Here is a 6600-nt window from a genome sequence, read left to right as displayed (position 1 = left end):
TTGAGTGGCATTGTTTTCTGTGCCAGAAGTATTCAAGTTGAAATCACTTATGTCCCATTGGCCAAGTAAGTTCTCTTCAGAAGAAGATGTCAATGCTCTTAGCCCCAGTGGCCAGCTTACTTCTCAGGTATTTTTATATATTTTCATGTCTTCCATATCAAAATAGCATCATCGTAAAGAACTTATATGGTGATGATATCTCTCATGCTGAGTTCCCTTTTTTATTACCTTTGTTCTCATTTCACTTCTTGTTTTAGGTCACTGTCACTCCTACCATTTCTTTGATTGTGCCTAGTACTGAAAATATGATGGCTGCCACATCTGATAAGCCTATACCTAAAGCCAATGTCAACAAGATATGACATGTCATTTAGCTTGATTATTAGTATCTCTTCCTTGTATTTTCTTTATTTATTTTTTTATGTTAACACTTATTTTTGCATTTTTGTTTAGCTTTAAAATTCTGCAAAATCCCCCAAGTGAGCAGTCAGAAAAACAAATACCAATCACTTCCATTCATGCTCAGACCCCTAATGCGGTGAATGATCTATTGGCTGATTTAGAAAGTCTAAATGAGGCATATGCATGTAGCATAGGTACACAGAAGGCTATAGTTGAATCTTGTTTCACCATTCAAAGTCAACTTCCAACAGAGCAGCCTTATACTACACCTCCTACAACCAAGATAGTTAACAATTTCATCTTGCTTCCATTGGCCCAACAACTCAGTGTCATTCTATCCAAACTTATTTTGACACTTGCTACTGATCCGCAGTTTAAGGCTCAACTTTCTGATATTCTTCAGACTTTTTCAACTACATCACATCCTGAGACTATTGATCCTTTGTTCGCTCACTTACAGAAGGTTTATGAGGACCTTTATGCCAAATTTCCATATTCTTAAGTAGCCATCTCATCATATCAACAATCAACTGAAACTCTTTCTAAGTTAAAACAAGACACCTCCTCTTTTGAGACTGCCAAAGCTACCCTGGCTGCCCATATTGCAAAAGCTAAAGACCGGGCTCATGAGTTATCTGAGGATATTCGAGACTTGGAACAACAGCTGATTGTTAAGAGAGGAGTAAAAGATAGGCTGGATGCTGCTTTGATGAAGAATGAGGCTCAATTTGCCAAAGCAAGTAACATGTTTGACAGTAGCAATGCAACCTTACAGTCACTTGAAAAGAAGATGCTCTCTTCACAAGAAGCTGCCAAAGAAGCTAGGATCTTCCAGACCGTTCTCCAAACTGAAGTTACTCGCTTGAAGGAGATCTTTGACACTTAGTCTTGTATCTCTTATGTGAACCCTTGTAGTTTTAATATGTCCTTGCAGTTATCACTAGTTGAACTTTTAGATTTTTGTTTATTACTTGCCTTTGTATGCACTCTATCCTTATTTTGGACACTGGACACTTGCTATCTTTTGGGATCTTATTACATTACTTCATACTGAACTAATTATTAATATCACAGTGACCTCTTTTGTATTCCATTTGGGGTGACCTCCATATCTGTTCATGTCAGGTTGCACTGGTGCATGCCATCTTGTGTGCATTCACCTCAAGTGTTGTCAAATTAAATCCAAATGTGCACTTATTGACATACCTCTAGCTTCATACATGTTTATTCACTAAACTTTTTGTTCTATATGTTGGCATGTGATGAGCGGATAATTTATATGCTTTTTAGCATTATTTTTAGGTAGTTTTTAGTAGGATCTAGCTACTTTTAGGGATGTTTTATTAGTTTTTATGCAAAATTCACATTTCTAGACTTTACTATGAGTTTGTGTATTTTTCTGTAATTTTAGGTATTTTCTGGCTAAAATTGAGGGACCTGAGCAAAAATCTGATTCAGGCTGACAAAGGACTACTGATGCTGTTGGATTCTGACCTCCCTGCACTCGAAATAGATTTTCTGGAGCTACAAAACTCTAAATGGCACGCTCTCAATTGCGTTGGAAAGTAGACATCTAGGGCTTTCCAGAAATATATAATAGTCTACACTTTATTCGAGTTTAGATGACGCAAACTGGCGTTCAACGCCTGCTCCATGCTGCATTCTGGAGTAAAATGCCATAAACACGTCACAAACCAGAGTTAAATGCCAAAAACACGTTACAACTTGGCGTTTAACCCCAAGAGAAGCCTCTGCACGTGTAAAGCTCAAGCTCAGCCCAAGCACACACTAAAGTGGGCCCCAAAAGTGGATTTCTGCACTTAGACTTATTTTTGTAAACCCTAGTAGCTAGTCTAGTATAAATAGGAATTTTTACTATTGTATTTCGATCTTGGTATCCATCTTTGGATTATCTTTTGATCATCCTTGATCTTGGGATCGGTCTTATTCCCTATTTTCGAATTCACATGCTGTTTGGGGAGGCTGGCCATTCGGCCATGCCTGGACCTTTATCACCTATGTATTTTCAACGGTGGAGTTTCTACACACCATAGATTAAGGTGTGGAGCTCTGATGTACCTCGAGTATTAATGCAATTACTACTGTTTTCTATTCAATTCACGCTTATTCTTGTTCTAAGATATTCATTCGCACTTCAACCTGATGAATGTGATGATCCGTGACACTCATCACCATTCTCAACCTATGAACACGTGCCTGACAACCACCTCCGTTCTACTTTCGATTGAATGAGTATCTCTTGGATTCCTTAATCAGAGTCTTCGTGGTATAAGCTAGAATCCATTGGCAGCATTCTTGAGAATCTGGAAAGTTTAAACTTTGTTTGTGGTATTCCGAGTAGGATTCAGGGATTGAATGACTGTGACGAGCTTCAAACTCGCGAGTGTTGGGCGTAATGACAGACGCAAAAGAATCACTGGATTCTATTCCGACATGATCGAGAACCGACAGATGATTAGCCGTGCTGTGACAGAGCATTTGGACCATTTTCACTGAGAGGACGAGAGGTAGCCATTGACAACGGTGAAACCCAACATACAGCTTGCCATGGAAAGGAGTAAGAATGATTGGATGAAAGCAGTAGGAAAGCAGAAATTCAAGAGGGATAAAGCATCTCCATTCACTTATCTGAAATTCCCACCAATGATTTACATAAGTATCTCTATCTTTATTCTACGTTTTATTTATCTTTATATTCGAAAACCATTATAACCATTTGAATCCGCCTGACTGAGATTTACAAGATGACCATAGCTTGCTTCATACCAACAATCTTCGTGGGATCGACCCTTACTCACGTAAAGTATTACTTGGATGACCCAGTGCACTTGCTGGCTAGTTGTGCGAAGTTGTGACAAAGTGTGATTTACGTTTGAGAGCTCCAAATCTATTGGCGCCATTGTTGATGATCACAATTTCGTGCACCAAGTTTTTGGTGCCGTTGCCGGGGATTGTTCGAGTTTGAACAACTGACGGTTCATCTTGTTGCTCAGATTAGGTAATTTTCTTTTCAAAAATTTTTCAAAAATCTTTGAAAATTTTTCTTTGTTTTCGTTTTTCCAAAAAGTAATTTTCGAAAAAATCCAAAAAAAATCATAAAATAAAAAAAATAAAAAATATTTTTGTGTTTCTTGTTTGAGTCTAGTGTCAATTTCTAAGTTTGGTGTCAATTGCATGTTTTTAAAATTTAAGCATTTTTCCGAAAAATTCATGCATGGTGTTCTTCATGATCTTCAAGTTGTTCTTGGTAGGTCTTCTTGTTTGATCTTCATATTTTCTTGTTTTATGTCTTTTGTTGTTTTTCATATGCATTTTTGCATTCATAATGTCTAAGCATGAAAAATTTCTAAGTTTGGTGTCTTGCATGTTTTTCTTTTCTTGAAAATTTTTCAAAAAAATAAATTTTGATGTTCATCATGATCTTCAAAGTGTTCTTGGTGTTCATCTTGACATTCATAGTGTTCTTGCATGCATCATGTGTTTTAATTCATAATTTTTATGTTTTGGGTCGTTTAGTTGTTTTTCTCTCTCATCATTAAAAATTCAAAAATAAAAAATAGCTTTTCCTTATTTTTCTCATAAATTTCGAAATTTTGGGTTGACTTAGTCAAAAAATTTTAAAATAAATTGTTTCTTGTTAGTCAAGTTAAGATTTCAATTTTAAAAATCTTATCTTTTAAAAACTTTTTCAAAAATCAAATCTTTTTCATTTTTCTTACTAATTTTCAAAAATTTTTAAAATTGATTTTCAAAATCTTTTTCTTATCTTTATTTCATAATTTTCAAAAACTTTACTAACAATTAATGTGATTGATTCAAAAATTTGAAGTTTGTTACTTTCTTGTTAAGAAAGGTTCAATCTTTAAATTCTAGAATCATATCTTTTAGTTTCTTGTTAGTCAAGTAATCAATTTTAATTTTAAAAATCAAATCTTTTTAATTTCCTTTTCAAATCTTTTTTTTCAAAATATCTTTTCAATCATATCTTTTTTTCAAAATCAATTTCAAAAATCTTTTCTAACTCCTTATCTTTTCAAAATTGATTTTCAAATCTTTTTTAACTAACTAATTGACTTTTTGTTTGTTTCCTATCTTTTTCAAAACCATCTAACTACTTTTCTCTCTCTAATTTTCGAAAATTCCTCACCCTTTTTTCAAAATTCTTTTTAATCAACTAATTATTTTAAATTTTAATTTTAATTTTATTTCTTCTCTTAATTTTCGAAAATCACTAACCAATTTTTCAAAAACAATTTTCGAAATTCTCTCCCTCTCATCTTCTTCTATTTATTTATTTATTTATTTACTAACACTTCTCTTCATCTAAAAATTCAAACCCTCTCTCCCCCGTTTGTGTTCGAATTTTTCTCCTCCTTCTTCTATTCTTGTCTTCTTCTGCTCACATAAAGGAATCTCTATACTGTGACATAGAGGATTCTTTTTTCTTTTCTATTTTCTTCTTTTTTCATATGAGCAGGAGCAAGGACAAGGACATTTTTGTTGAGGCAGATCCTGAACCTGAAAGGACTCTGAAGAAGAAGCTAAGAGAAGCTAAAGCACAACAAATCAGAGAAAACCTTACAGAGAATCTTGAAAAAGAAGACATGGCCGAACCCAATAATAATGGTGGAGGCGCAAGGAGGATGCTTGGTGATTATACTACACCTATTTCTAATTTTTATGGAAGAAGCATCTCAATTCCTGCCATTGGAGCAAACAATTTTGAGCTGAAACCTCAACTAGTTGCTCTAATGCAACAGAACTGCAAGTTTTATGGACTTCCATCAGAAGATCCCTATCAGCTTTTAACTGTATTCTTGTAGATCTATGATACTGTTAAGACTAATGGAGTAGATGGTGGACGAAATTGTGATCATCAATGTTGTATACTTTGTTGTTGTATGGAATAATTATAATGGCTCTTTGCTATGTGTGGACACAACTTCGTTCAACTAACCAGCAAGTGTACTGGGTCATCCAAGTAATAAACCTTACGTGAGTAAGGGTCGATCCCACATAGATTGTTGGTATGAAGCAAGCTATGGTCATCTTGTAAATCTCAGTCAAGCAGATAATAATTGATTATGGATTTTTGAAAATTAATAATAAATAATAAACATAAAATAAAGATAAAGTTACTCATGTATTTCCATGGTGAGAATTTCAGATAGGTGTATGGAGATGCTGTGCTCCTCCTGAATCTCTGCTTTCCTACTGCTTCATCCAATCCTTCTCACTCCTTTCCATGGCAAGCTGTATGTAGGACATCACCGTTATCAATGGCTACATCCCATCCTCTCAGTGAAAAAGGTCCAAATGCTCTGTCACAGCACGACTAATCATCTGTCGGTTCTCAATCAGGTTGGAATAGAATTCTTTGATTCTTTTGCGTCTGTCACTAACGCCCAGCCTTCAGGAGTTTGAAGCTCGTCACAGTCATTCAATCCCGGAATCCTACTCGGAATACCACAGACAAGGTTTAGACTTTCCAGATTCTCATGAATGCCGCCATCAATTCTTGCTTATACCACGAAGATTCTGATTAAGGAATCCAAGAGATATGCGCCCGGCCTAAGGTAGAACGGAAGTGGTTGTCAATCACGCGCGTTCATAGGTGAGAATGATGATGAGTGTCACGGATCATCACATTCATTAAGTTGAAGTGCAACGAATATCTTGGAATAGGAATAAAGAGAATTGAATAGGAAATAATAGTAATTGCATTAAAACATGAGGTACAGCAGAGCTCCACACCCTTAATCTATGGTGTGTAGAAACTCCACTATTGAAAATACATAAGTGAAAGGTTCAGGCATGGCCGAATGGCCAGCCCCCAAAAATTGATCAATAGCCTCCTAAGATGAAGAATAAAATAAAACTGAGACCAAAGATGTCTAATACAATAGTAAATTATCCTATTTATACTAGACTAGTTAATAGGGTTTACATGAGTAAGTAATTGATGCATAAATCCACTTCCGGGGCCCACTTGGTGTGTGTTTGGGCTGAGCTTGATCTATCCACGAGCTGAGGCTTCTTTTGGAGTTGAACGCCAAGTTGTAACGTGTTTTGGGCGTTCAACTCCGGGTCGTGACGTGTTTCTGGCGTTTTACTCCAGACAGCAACATGGAACTGGCGTTGAGCGCCAGTTTACGTCGTCAATTCCCAAATAAATTC

The sequence above is a fragment of the Arachis stenosperma genome, chromosome 2 (assembly GCF_014773155.1).
Source record: "Arachis stenosperma cultivar V10309 chromosome 2, arast.V10309.gnm1.PFL2, whole genome shotgun sequence".
Classification (NCBI taxonomy): Eukaryota; Viridiplantae; Streptophyta; class Magnoliopsida; order Fabales; family Fabaceae; genus Arachis; species Arachis stenosperma.
This window is presented reverse-complemented; position numbering follows the sequence as displayed.